This window comes from Pseudophryne corroboree, chromosome 1 (assembly GCF_028390025.1).
Source record: "Pseudophryne corroboree isolate aPseCor3 chromosome 1, aPseCor3.hap2, whole genome shotgun sequence".
Lineage (NCBI taxonomy): Eukaryota > Metazoa > Chordata > Amphibia > Anura > Myobatrachidae > Pseudophryne > Pseudophryne corroboree.
In genome coordinates this window covers 720,778,303-720,791,599 of record NC_086444.1, presented here as the reverse complement: position 1 = coordinate 720,791,599, position 13,297 = coordinate 720,778,303, and positions in this window count along the sequence as shown.

Below are 13,297 nucleotides of genomic sequence, written 5' to 3'. Positions count from 1 at the left end.
CCTCCGTGTAGGCCGCACGCTTACGCAAGCTTGGGACGTAGGGCCCTGCGCGGCCTACGCGGCGGTCCATCACCGCAGTCAGCACCCGCAGCTCCCTGTTTGAAAAGGCGGCTGCTCGCATGGTGCCAATGGCATTTTCCTTACATGGGCATATATTTATATTGTGTGCTAACAGTTGATTGGTCCAAATGTGAAGGTGTCATCTTTATTGATCAACTTTATTAATCTGTGTACAGTGACATATTTTTGACATTCTTTCATTTGTTCCCTTACGTTCGCATAAGCGAATATTCACAGCTTTCACTTAAAAAAATATCTAAAGTTCTATACAGACACATTAAAGCCTGGTTTGAACTACACTGCTCAAAAAAATAAAGGGAACACTTAAACAACACAATGTTCTCCAAGTCAATCACACTTCTGTGAAATCAAACTGTTCACTTAGGAAGCAACACTGATTGAACAAACGCGGGGTGTGTGGCCTAGCTACTGTGTGGAAGGGACACGTTTGTCCTGAACTCCAGCTTATAGTTATATATTACTGCATATTTTCTCCCTCCCTCAGCCCAATACCGATCTCTACCTTCCACCTTGCGCCTGCTGTACCCACCGGAGTGCACGGATTGTGGCCGCGGAGTCGGGGAGCAACTATTGGAGTTCCCGCAGACTGCGGCCTATCCAGGCCCTTCAGCCCGGGGCCTCAATTTCCAGCCCAGCCCGGCGCGCGCCTCTGGTGCCCTACATGCTGTGGCCCACCGACCCTGTCATCCCCGGATGCTCTGACAGCCGCCAGAACTGCCGGACCCGCTGCTGAAGCCTTCCCCGCTACACCTGCTCACCCGCTCCGACGGCACGGAAGGCTTTCGCCCGTGGCAGCGGACACCCGGTGGCCATCTTTGAAGGAGCCTGGTGCTCGCATCCTACACGGGAGGGACAGCGGATCAGGCTCCCAGCACGACAGGGCCCCCAATTTCTGTGCATCCAGGCCGGCTCACCCTTGCTGAGAATTCCACAGGGTGCATCCCCAGGATGCTGCAGCACTGCTGGACTGGTGAGTTCATAGAGAGATCAGCTCCCATCCTTCTCCTCCCTCATTGACTCTTACTATATTCAGTGTCTCACCTGCACCCCCTTGCCAACTTGACCAGGACTGCCTATCTACTGCAACCGGAGGATCGCTCTGTCTGGCCATACTGTCACCTCCAGGCAGTACAACCACTGGCTCCAGCTTACCTCTAATGCAACCACAGTGTTAGCTGAGATTCTCTGGGCCCTGGCTAAATCACCAATTGATATTGGTCACTACCACTACCTATACTGCAGATGATGTTCCCCTGCCTTATGTGCTCTCTACAGCCCGCATATTGAAGATGTATTTCCTCCAGCAGGACTGGCGAGCAGACGGGCTTTTGGAGGCTCTCCCTCAGAAAATTTTATATAACCCCTCTACGGACCCTATTACACCCCACCATTACCCCTCTGGCACACACATTGCCTTAGGGACCTTCACGCCCCATTTCCTGAACGCCGCGAAGCCAGGGGTCGGATTTATCTGTCCCTGCAGGTTGCGGCCTGCTGCACAGTCGGAGCCAGGACCTCGATTTCCAGGCACATCCGAGGCCTGAGCTCCGGGGAGAGACGGACCCGGCGACGAAGAGAAGGGGGACTGGACGTAGGTCTCACCCGTTAGATCCCGCTGGCTGCTTCCTGCACTGTCCCTCCGCGTGTGGCCGCTGACGTGCCCGCGAGTCCCGGAGCACCTGGGTACAGAGGGGAGTGATGGACGGAGCCTGCTGCCGGGAGCCGCGGCGGGCATCTTAACTCCCTCCGCACTGCACTGCTACGACTGGGAGCTGCAAGCCTGTTAGAGCTGGATCGGAGGCTGGACCCTACCTGCTCTCCAGGATCAGTTTGTGCTATATATGATAAACTCACCTGGTGGATAACTTCTACATGTAAGGCACCCCTCCTATACCACCGCACCTCTGTGGCTACTATATTATTATAAAGGAGATTTTCAAGCATCACTGTCTGGAAGTCCTAGGTGCTTGTACCCTCCTTATATCTATACCTGATTTTTTTCTCAATTACACCCGTTTATTAGGGGATGCAGAGGGATCCTCCCCTTTACAAACCGAGATGATGTAACCGTCTTCGTGATGTTTAGACCCCTCCCTCGCTCCTGATGCTGTGATATAGTTCCTAGCAATTAACAAGCCGGATCACTCTTGTTTGCCCTCCTATTACCAATTTGTCTTGGCTACACCTGCTTCGGTGGGATCTATCTTCCAGAGTTATACCACCTAAATGCCAGAAAGACCAGACCCTGGTTCGCCCGGTAGCTTTCTTCAAACAATCTCCCGCATCCTAGAGTCCAAAAGGGCTAACAAACCTGATTCCCACTCTAAGCACTCCCTGAAGCGTGATGACTCGTCAGCGACTCCCAGTGTAGGTCCGACGAAACTCTCACAACTGGATGACGATGCACCCCTCACACTCGGCTCTATGCGGCAACTTCTGGCTACTTTCAAGGATGATATAACGATGGAATTTAAGACAGCGCTGCAGTGCTGCCAACAAACAGTCGATGCCATAGGTCAGCGCACAGACCACCTCGAGAATAAGTGTGAGGAGGTGGTGAGATCCCACAATGAGGTGATTACTCAACAAGAGGAGTTACAGTCTGAGGTCGCTGACCTAAGACGGAAGACCTGTGACCTTGAGGATAGGTCACGTCGTAACAACATAAAACTCTGCGGCATTCCAGAAAAGGTCTCCAACTCGGACCTCAAACAATTTGTGACGGATCTCTTCATGACCCTTCTCCCCACTAACTCCATCGCTGATTTCCTCATTGATCGCATCCACCGTCTCCCAAAGGCAAAGAGTGCCCCAAAGGATGCTCCAAGAGACACTTTGATGAGGATGCATTATTTCCACATTAAGGAACAGATCCTACTTGCAGCTATGCGACCGGATCTTCCGGCCTCATCATTGAGAGATCTACAAGTATACGGAGACCTGTCTGCTACCACTCTGGCTATGCGATGCTCATTTTATCCGGTGACCGCGGCATTAAGGAGAGCTGATATTCCCTATTGCTGGGGATTTCTGACCAAGCTCCTTGTTAGATGGAACGGTGCTACCAATGTAATCACTACACTGGAAGCTGGTTTGCGTCTTTTAGACTCTTGGAAATTGGAGGATACATCCGCAAAGGCTCCTAAAGCCCTCAAATTGGCTCAAGAGTGGTCAATTGCCGGCAGCTCGACCTGAAGAGCCGCAGCTACAACCAGGTCGTATGTCACTGATTGACTTGATTTACTTATCCATTTCTACATTATTGTAGGTCGTTGTTCTGTTCTCCCGGTCGATACAAATGGCTGTTACTGTGCAAGGCATTTACGCATGTATACGTGAGATATAAGTCTTGTTAAGGATATGCACGCTGTGTTAGCTTTTCCATGACCTTTCTGACCTGTGTCTGCCATCTACCTTCTACTTTCAACCTCCTACATACTGCTCTTGCCTTTTTTCCTTGCCGCTTTTACTTTCTATATGTGGTGCACTCTACTACCGGTGGATGGCTTACGCTCCCGGTTCCCCCCCCCCCCCTCGGGGGTAGGGCCGCGGGTGTATGTTTTGCCGCTAAACACGATTCGTAATTCCTTTTCTGTCACCCATGTTAGCTGAAACCATATACTTTTATCCATGTCTCGTCTGCTATTATCACCGCTACAGGTCGTAAGTGTTTCTCATGTGCGATCTTAGATTTCTGGAGATGCATGCGAGGCTCTCTTACCCCTACGATGGCTCAATGCTTTTTCCGGGAAGTTGCATTTAATATATATTTCTTTGATATTGCTGTTATAGTCTGATCGTTATAGGAGTGAGGGAGGGTGCCTCCATACGCCTCGACCCCATGTGTTGCCTATTTAGGCAACCTCGTTTGGCATCCATGTGGTGCCTACTATGTTTTCTACCCTTACTATTTCTCCCCTTCTTTCTGTCTTTCCTAGTTTCGGTACACATGTATTCTCGCTTATCTCGTCATACAGTTTATATATATATATATATATATATATATATATAGATTGATTGTAGCATTGTCACCTAAGATGCCTAATGGTTAAAGTTCTTTCCTTGAACTTTAAAGGTCTGAATTCACCCAACAAGCGGCAGCTAGCCCTAAATCACTTTACAAAATGTAAGGCACACATAGTGGCTCTACAGGAGACTCACTTCATGTCTCTATGTCCACCTTCCCTTATGGACAAAAAATTTCCCACCTGCTATATGTCCAACGGTCCTACGAAAAAAGTGGGAGTAGCTTTTTTATATTCTAATACATGCGATTTTTCTTTAGAACATCAGATTTCAGACCATGAGGGTAGATACCTCATCCTGACTGGTAAACTAGAGGACAAACCTGTCACCTTAGCTACACTGTATGCACCTAACACCAAACAAATTCCATTCTTTAGGAAATTCTTTAAGACCCTACAGACGCACCTTTCGGGTGCTCTGTTATTGTTGGGGGATTTTAACATGGTCCTGACCCCACGGTAGATAGATCCTCGACTCGTTCTGTCTCCAGTGCAGGTCCGCTTCGAGACCAGTCCCATTCCTTCCGTAATATTTTACACGAGTATGACCTCTACGATGTCTGGAGGGCCAAAAACCCGGCTTTTAGGGACTACTCGTTTTTCTCCCCGGTGCATGGTTCTTTCTCTAGAATCGACCTGGCAGTATCAGATAAATAGACCCTTCAGCAGGTGTCGAGGGCTTCTATCCTGCCAGTATCATGGTCTGATCATTCTGCCCTCTCTATCCATTGGAACCTTCGATGCGCTAGGACTTCACCTACCCTATGGCGTTTTGGAGACTATCTCCTCACGAATGCGGAAGCTAAACGATCTATAACGCAGGTCCTATCCCTATATATCGATACTAATACCCCAGCTGATACGTCCATATTTACACACTGGTGTGCCCTCAAAGCGGTGGTTCGGGGAGCAGCAATTCAGGCAGCTGCATATATTCGTAGATCTTCCCGCGAACAACAGGTAAAGCTTGAAGCCCGCCTTAAAGATTTAGAAAACCAACTTAAGACGAGCCCGTCTAATAAGAAAATCTAAATACATAAATTGGCCTTAACTGAAGTCCACAAAAATCTTTTCAAATTGCGACAAAGGTTCTATATGCAAGGGGATAGGGCTGGTAGAATGCTAGCCCGTAAGTTGAGAGGGAAGACCGTTAAAGAGAGGGTGAAATAGTAACATAGTAACATAGTATCTGAGGTTGAAAAAAGACAATTGTCCATCGAGTTCAACCTATTTGTGGTCTCCTATGCATGATGATTTGACTAAAATTTCTGACTGATGCTGCTGTCAGCCGTTGCATTTTATCCCTATTTATAGTAACTATAATGCATGACTATGCACCATACCCCTGGATTTCCTTATCCATTAGGAATTTATCTAACCCATTCTTAAAGGTGTTGACAGATTCCGCCATTACAACTCCCTCGGGTAGGGAATTCCAAACACGTATTGTCCTTACCGTGAAAAAGCCTTTACGACGTATTGTGCGGAATCTCCTCTCCTCTAACCTGAGCGAGTGTCCACGAGTCCTCTGTGTTGATCTAACCAAAAACAGGTCCCGCGCAAGCTCTGTGTATTGTCCCCTTATATATTTGTAGATGTTGATCATATCCCCTCTTAGTCTCCTCTTTTCCAATGTAAACATGCCTAGTCTTTCAAGCCTTTCCTTGTATTCCATCGTCTCCATGCCCTTAATTAGTTTGGTCACCCTCCTCTGTACCTTTTCTAGCTCCAGGATATCCTTTTTGTAGTACGGTGCCCAGAATTGTACACAGTATTCAAGGTGTGGCCTCACTAGTGATTTATATAACGGGAGTATAATACTCTCGTCCCTAGCATCAATACCCCGTTTTATGCATGCTAATATCTTATTAGCCTTCTTTGCTGCAGTCCTACTTTGGGTACTACTGCTTAGCTTGCTATCTATGAGGACACCTAAGTCCTTTTCCAGTACAGAATCCCCTAATTTTACCCCATTTAGTAGGTAGGTGTAATTTTTGTTCTTGTTACCACAGTGCATTACCTTACACTTGTCTGTGTTGAAGCGCATTCTCCATTTGGCTGCCCATGCTTCTAATTTAACTAAGTCGTTCTGAAGAGACTTGGCATCCTCCTCTGTATTTATAGCCTTACACAATTTGGTATCATCTGCAAAAATTGACACCATGCTCTCTAGACCTTCTGTTAGGTCGTTAATGAAAATATTGAACAATAGCGGTCCTAATACTGAGCCTTGCGGCACACCACTTAGCACTTCAGTCCAAGTTGAAAAAGATCCATTAACCACAACGCGCTGCTCCCTATTATCTAACCAGTTTTTGACCCAAGTGCATATTGTGCTTCCTAGCCCTGATTCTTGTAGCTTGTAGATAAGTCTCATGTGTGGTACAGTATCGAACGCTTTGGCAAAGTCTAAAAAGATTACATCCACGTCTTTACCCTGATCTAGGTTTGCGCTTACTGTTTCATAAAAGCCAAGTAAGTTGGTTTGACAGGATCTGTCCTTCATAAACCCATGTTGATGCCTTTTAATTACCTTATTGACTTCAAGGAACTTCTGAATACTATCTCTTAGAATACCTTCCAATACTTTCCCAACTATAGATGTAAGACTAACTGGTCTATAATTATCAGGTTCAGCTTTACTTCCCTTTTTGAATATAGGCACTACTTCCGCTATACACCAGTCTTTGGGAACCATACCTGATATAACTGAATCCTTAAAGATCAAAGATAGCGGTTTTGCCAGTTCAGAGTGAAGCTCCATTAGAACCCTTGGGTGAATACCATCGGGCCCTGGTGATTTATTAATCTTTAAATGTTTTAATCGGTCACAGACTACTTTCTCGCTTAAATAAGTACCTATCAGTGGGATATTCTCATTATTGAGATTGTGTGTCAGTCCCTGAATTGGGTCCTCTCTAGTGAATACTGTTGAAAAAAACTCATTTAGTGTGTCCGCTATGTCATTATCATTTTTGCTTAAGACTCCCAACTTGTCTTTTAAAGGGTCTATACTCTCCTTCTTTAATCTCTTGCTATTAATGTATTTAAAGAATTTTTTGGGATTCGCTTTGCTTTCCTTTGCTACTAGTTTTTCAGTTTCTACTTTAGCCGCTCTTATTTCCTATTTGCAAATTTTGTTACATTCCTTATAGTTCTGAAATGACTCTGCTTCCCTGTCAGATTTGTATTTTTTAAATGCTCGCCTTTTCTTGCCCATAAGTTCCTTAATCTTTTTGTTAAGCCACATCGGTTTATGATTTTTATTCCTTTTTTTGCTGCTCATAGGAATAAATTTGAGTGTATTTTTAGCTAGCAGGAATTTTAGTACCTCCCATTTCTCTGTAGTGTTTTTTCCTAAAAACAAACCTTCCCATTCAATATCCCTGAAAAATACCCTCATCTTTTCAAAATTTGCTTTGCTAAAGTTTAGAGTCCTAGTTGAGCCAGTATAGGGCTGTTTATGGAAACTGATATTGAATGTGACCATATTGTGGTCGCTGTTTCCTATGGGTTCCCCTACTATAATACCTGATACCAAATCCCCATTGTTTGTTAATACCAGGTCTAAGATTGCATTGTACCTAGTTGGTTCCTCAATTAGTTGGACTAAGTAGTTATCATTAAGTGTGTTTAAAAACATATTGCCCCTAGCAGTATCACATGAATCGTTTTTCCAGTTTATCTCTGGATAGTTAAAATCTCCCATCACTACTATGTCTCCTACTCCTGCTGCTCTTTCAATTTGCTTTAGTAACAATTCCTCATCAGATGCGTTGATACCAGGCGGCCTATAGCATACACCCAATACTAACTTTTTTATTCCTTTTTCCCCGCATGCAATTTCTACCCAAATCTATTATCGATTTAAATAACATTAAAATAACGGACCCGTCTGCAATTGCTGACGCCTTTGCCAAATACTACTCCACCCTCTATAACTTGAAAGATGACTCGTCTATCCCGCAACCCACATCGGCTACTATTGCGGCCTTTTTAAAAGAAATACACTTCTCCTCAATTGACTCTGACACCCTACAAACTCTAGAACAACTCTGGTCCCATAAAGAAAATATTCAAGCGATTTACTCACTCCCGTTGGATAAAGCGCCAGGCCCTGACGGGATCATTAATAATTTTTATAAATGTTTCAAAGACCCCCTCACCCCTATTTTAGACTCAGTCTATAATCATGCTTCATTTGTCGGGAGCTTTCCGGCAGAAATGCTGGAGGCTCCTGTAGTGGACTTTCCCAAGCCAGGGAAGAACCCCGCTTTGATGCCTAACTATCGCCCCATAGCACTGCTAAATACTGATTTAAAAATGTATGCAAAACTATTAGCCAACAGACTCAACCCCCTTCTCCCCTCTCTCGTCCATCGGGATCAGGTGGGATTTGTCCCCGGTAGACAGTCCCCTGATAACACTAGACGGGTAATAAATGTGATGGACGCCTTCTCCGCTTCAGATGATCCCTTATTGTTGCTTTCATTGGACGTGGAGAAGGCGTTTGATCGCCTGCATTGGGGATATCTCCAGGCAGTGCTATGTAAGTTTGGTCTTAATGGCAGAGTACTCACCTCCATTTTAGCTTTATATTCTACTCCCTCGGCAAGAGTGTGTGTAAATGGACTCCTCTCTCCTTCCTTTTGGATCACGAATGGCACTCGTCAAGGGTGCCCCCTGTCCTCGCTAGTGTTCGCTCTGGCAATAGAGCCTCTAGCTGAGAAAATCAGATCTACGACCCTAATTAGAGGCATGGAATTTTTAGGACAATCACATAAGATATGTCTCTTCGCGGACGATGTCCTATTGACACTTACTGACCCCACTATTTCCTTGCGGGCTTTACACACACTCTTGAATGAATATTCTGTGGTATCTTATTATAAACTTAATACCAAAACAGAGGCGCTCCCCATTAACTTCTCACCTCCCCTTTTGTCCGCGTAGAAAGCTGTTTATTCGTACTCTTGGCAGGATAGAAGCCTCAAATATCTGGGGATCCATATAACCCAGAAGGTGGACGATCTGATCTCAGCAAATTATCCCCCACTATTACGTAAATTTACTAATCTGGTCTCCGACTGGATGATGCAACATTTTCATGGTTAGTGCGAATAGCTGCACTGAAGATGACGGTTCTCCCCAAGCTTATGTATCTCTTTCGGGCCATCCCTATTCTCCTACCTAACTATCTTTTGTCTAAATTTAATGCTATATTTAGCTCCTATGTATGGAAGGGTAGGAAACCGAGACTAGCCAGGAAAATTATGGTCCGGCCCAAAAGGGAAGGGGGCTTGGCCTACCCTGATATACACTCCTATCAATTAGTGTGTCGACTTGCAGAAATAGGAGCTTGGCACTCTCATACACCTCGAACAAGGGCTAGTTTCCCCTCTCCCCCTTACAGATATATTGTTACTTCCGAGAGGTGAAGGCAAACTGTTAACCGCTAAATCTCTCACCGCCCAATCTACTCGGAAGGCTTGGTTGGAGGTGGTGCTTAGAGGGAACGGTATTTCCCTCCCCTCCTCTGCCCTCTCACTGACAGGCATAGCCTCCCTGATTCCTGATCTGAGATTCGATGCCTGGATCTCCAAGGGAATCCTTTCCCTTCAAGATGTGATGGCAGACAAAACCCTGCTTTCTTTCGCACAAATACAAGAAAGATTCATATTGCCGCATAGGGAATTTGACAAATATTTGCAGCTTAGACACTGGCTCCACGGGGCTTCATGCTCCCCTCACAACATATTCCTGTTGCCTAAGCTTATCCAGGACTTTCTTGACACAGGAGAGGGTAGGGGAGGCATCACTAAATGGTATAATTACATTATCAATCCCCAGCCATTACAGAAAGCCCCATTCCAATTAAAATGGGAGACTGACCTTAGATGCTCCATCTCAGAGGAGGAATGGGAGGTGATCTTTCAAACTTGCTTTAAAATATCTAAATGTATTTCACATATGGAATTATTTTATAAACTCCTTCATCACTTGTACTTCACCCCTTCCCGCTTACATGCAATGCAACCTTCCACATCTAATCTCTGTTGGCGCAACTGTAATAATGTCAGAACTTTATTGCATATTTTCTGGGAATGCCCAGTGCTCGCCCAGCTTTGGAACTCTGTTTTTCACCTTATAGGTTTGGTGTTAGGCCATCATCTAACTCCGCACCCACGACTAGCTCTTCTCCATATCTATTATGGCAACTTATCGCCGGGCGACCGATACGTCTTAGGCCACAAACTTATCTCCACCAAACTTCTAATTGCCCGTCAGTGGCGTTCCCCCGTAGTCCCCCATATAACTGCGATAGAAAAGGCTATACAGTCTCACTGTGAGTTTGAAACCGCAGGGGTTGCTTATTCTTCCACTTCGTCTTGCCCTCTTCTTCACTGGCTTTCGTGGACTAACTACTGGCAAAGTCGTCCTCTAGATGTCATACCCAACTCATAGAAACTTAGCTTGATAAACTGACTCATAGCTGCTGTTGGATGGATTCAGCTCACCATGATTTAATTGTTTGTTGGTTTTCTTAATGTTCTCAACACATTTATGTACATGTTGTATTATATGTGTACCCCCCCCCCCACCACCACCCCTTTCCCTCCTTTTTCTATTCTGTACCCCCATTCCCATTTACTTTTGTTCAAATACAAAATAATAAAAATTAATATTGAAGGAAGCAACACTGATTGACAATCAATTTCACATGCTGTTGTGCAAATGGAATAGACAACGAGTGGACATTATAGGCAATTAGCAAGACACCCCTAATAAAGGAGTTGTTCTGCTGGTGGTGACCACAGACCACTTCTCAGCTCCTATGCTTTCTGGCTGATGTTTTGGTCACTTTTGAAAGCTGGCTGTGCTTTCACTCTAGTGGTATCATGAGACTGAGTCTACAACCCACACAAGTGGCTCAGGTAGTGCAGCTCATCCAGGATGGCACATCAATGCGAGCTGTGGCAATAAGGTTTGCTGTGTCTGTCAGCGTAGTGTCCAGAGCATGGAGGCGCTGCCAGGAGACAGGCCAGTACATCAGGAGATGTGGAGGAGGCTGTAGGAGGGTAACAACCCAGCAGCAGGACCGCTACCTCTGCCTTTGTACAAGAAGGAACAGGAGGAGCACTGCCAGAGCCCTGCAAAATGACCTCCAGCAAGCCACAAATGTGCATTTGTCTACTCAAACAATCAGAAACAGACTCCATGAGGGTGGTATGAGGGCCGGACGTCCACAGGTGGGGGTTGTGCTTACAACCTGTGAGGATATGGGGTTCTTCTAATCACTCAGACACAGGGCCGATGAAACCAAAGTGATGGTTTATTTCTCACAGCACACAGGAATAAATAATTCACAGGAAACAGAAGTAAATATAGCCCAGAAACAGTATACAGGTAGCAGTTTAGATAGTAAGTCCCAGTAGAGGATTTAGGTCCACAGCAAATCCACGCAGAAGTTCCAGATACACAGGTCCACACAGCAGAACTATCACTGAGTCCACACAGCAGTGATAGCAGATTAGTCCATGCAGTAGTAAGTACATATAAGTCCACACAGCACTAGTGATGCGTTCCACAAGGTACCCTGGCAGAGTATCACCCCTTAGCCAGAGTCCTGCAACTAACATGCAGAGCTGACCTGCGCAACCTCTTTTAAAACCTTCCAAATGCCCATCATGCCGCACTCACCTGGGGAGGAGATGCAGGTTCCTGATTGGTGGGACCCCACCTCAGGTATTTCCCTACTCCCTCCCACAGCTGGCCTTCTCCTGCTGACCACATGCTGGGTCAGGCTCCGCGTTGTCTGTCAGAGACCAGGATGTAACAGGTCAGTAAACGGAAGGAACAATGACAGGGAAATTGGGTTAAGTCCTGATTGTCCCCTGTGGAGGAGAAACTTCAAAGAGACATTACCTGGTCCTCAAATGTATTTCCTGTGTGACCATATAAGGATCACAGGATTAACCATGATACTTGTAACCTCATACACAGACTGGCATCCTCCTACAACAACATAACATGACAGCACACCTGTATTTACCTGGGTAAGATTATAGTTCAGAATATAGGCTAATGGATGAACACACACATGGGGTAATAGTGACACAAGCCAGAGAGACATGGGAACAGAAGGAATAAAAAGTACATTAAACGCTATAAAGATTGAAACACCACAAATACAGTATTAGCCCCTGCCTATATCCCCACACAGCCCAACACCGTGCAGGACGTTTGGCATTTGCCAGAGAACACCAAGATTGGCAAATTCGCCACTAGCGCCCTATGCTCTTCACAGATGAAAGCAGGTTCTCACTGAGCACATGTGACAGAAGTGACAGAGTCTGGAGACGCCAAGGAGAACGTTCTGCTGCCTACAACATCCTCCAGCATTACCGGTTTGGCAGTGGGTCAGTAACGGTGTGGGGTGGCATTCCTTTGGGGGGCCGCACAGCCCTCCATGTGCTCGCCAGAGGTAGCCTGACTGCCATTAGGTACCGAGATGAGATCCTCAGACCCCTTGTGAGACCATATGCTGGTGCTGTTGGCCCTGGGTTCCTCCAAATGCAAGACAATGCTAGACCTCATGTGGCTGGAGTGTGTCAGCAGTTCCTGCAAGACGAAGGCATTGATGCTATGGACTGGGGTGTAGTACGGCTGACCGGCGGTCAGGAGACCGCCGGTCAGCTTACCGACGCCGGGATCCCGGCAGCATACCGACGCCGGGATCCCGGCGGGGAGGGACGAGTGCAGCAAGCCCCTTGCGGGCTCGCTGTGCTTGCCACGCTGCGGGCTCGGTGGCGACCTGCGGTTGCCACGGGTTCTATTCCCACTCTATGGGTGTCGTGGACACCCACGAGTGGAAATAGTCCCTGTTGGTCGGCATGCCGACCATCGGGATAGTGAGCCGTCGGGATGGTGGTCATGTGACTGTCGGTCAGCTGACCGGCGGTCACATGAATACCACCCTAAGGACTGGCCCGACCATTCCCCAGACCTGAATCCAATTGAGCACATCTGGGACATCATGTCTCGCTCCATCCACCAACACCACGTTGCACCACAGACTATCCAGGAGTTGGCGGATGCTTTAGTCGAGGTCTGGGAGGAGATCCCTCAGGAGACCATCTGCCACCTCATCAGGAGCATGCCCAGGCATTGCAGGGAGGTCATACCGGCAT